Raw genomic sequence first — 1,702 nt, 5'->3', positions numbered from 1 at the left:
AGATGAACTGAGTTCAAGATACGTGAGGGTGTCAGCCTGTCAATGCTGAACAACCCGGCCTGACTCCAATGTGCTCTGTTAACCCGTGTGCTTGTGTCTGAGTGCATTTTATTGTTGCCCTGATGAACTGAGTTCAAGACATATGAGGGTGTTAGTCTGTCAATGCTAAATAACCCAGCCTGGCTCAGGTGTGTTAATTTGTGTGTGTATGTGCATATATGTGCTTGACTGATTTGGTGGTTAGAGGAACCCAACCCCACTAAAACTGAGTCCTGCAAGATAACTGTATTGGGGGTGAGGACTTGCAGAAGGGAGAGATACATCTCTGTATAGAAACACAAGTAACACAAGCAGCACATTGATAGAATTACAGAGGCCCCAAAAACATACCCCTAATAAATGAGTGCACCCCAAAGTGACAGGCAAATCTGGTAACAATGTGACATCAATGTAACACCAACTGGTGTAAAGGTTTCATCTGGCCAGACTCAGATTGATTCAGAATAGCTGCTGAAGCAGCTCAGTGTTCTCCATATTGTACACAGGCCCTACTGGGTACCAGGGCATTGGCATTTCAACATATATCCAAATTGTCAGCCTTAATAGAGAGATCAAGGCTTGAATGGTCCGCACTGTGCTAAGTGGTGTCCAGAGCCTGCCTAAACCATTGACTTTGCAATGGGAAAAGACAAAAAGGGAGCAGGAAAAGGCTATGCGCTATAAGCAGAGAAGCCGGGGTGACTAGCATGAGTGACAAGTGGCAGAGGCTGGGGCTGTATGAATGATGTGAGGGGTGACTGTGCCATAAAATGTGAAGCAGAGAATTATCCACATTGCATCACAATATATATGTTATTTATGGGGAGTTAGGCCCCAGCATAGCAGGGCTATTAAGACATACTGATACCCTGGGGATCTCCTTTTAAGACCCACACTAACTCAAAGGGATCACAGGTTTACTTTAGCATTGGGCCCTGGCCTTGTTACTGCCTAGTGAAAGTCACTATCCATTATATACTTGGCCCAGAAAATCTTGACAGCAAATCTCAGCTTCATGGAGATGCAGGAGGTAAAGCAAAGGCGTAGCCTGAATCCTTTCCAAGCCTATCCATTATAATTAGTTAAAGAGCACCCTTAAATCAGAAGGTTCTCAAAGTGATTTGTAAGCTAAATATGAAGATATCATTCCCTCAGCTCTCAAATGCAGCCACCTCCTGGGGGAACACAGCAGCCATTCTGCAACAGCAACACTAAGCAGTAACATTTAGGAGGAGTAGTGACAAATGACAGCTTTCATTCAAATGGCAAGGGTATTTCTGCAGAATATAGCTCCCCAGGGCAGAACTAGGGCTAATTCCTCCCAGCAGGGGCCGATCTGGTGGGGGAGGAGGGCAGGGGGGGGCACTGCTGCACTTGCACCCCACTTTGATTCTTGGTCCACCCCAAGTTTAAAACTAATCACCTGGCCAGTGGCAGCAGCATTTCTAGTCAGGCTGTGCTGAGGGAATCACTTGACATCAGGGCTCATTATAACTACCTAATCCAGGGGTAGGCAACGTTTTTTGGCCAGAGTGCTGAAACCCCCCACACTGCCTACCTTGGAAGATGCCGGAGTGCCGACATGCCAGAAACACAAAACAAGTGCAGGGGGTACATGGCAGGATGCCCTGCTTGTGCCCCTTTGCCCCCCACCCAAAGCCCC

The sequence above is a fragment of the Alligator sinensis genome, unplaced genomic scaffold (assembly GCF_000455745.1).
Source record: "Alligator sinensis unplaced genomic scaffold, ASM45574v1 scaffold495_1, whole genome shotgun sequence".
Taxonomy (NCBI): Eukaryota; Metazoa; Chordata; order Crocodylia; family Alligatoridae; genus Alligator; species Alligator sinensis.
The sequence above is the reverse complement of the archived record's forward strand: the minus strand, read 5'-3'. Positions refer to the sequence as shown.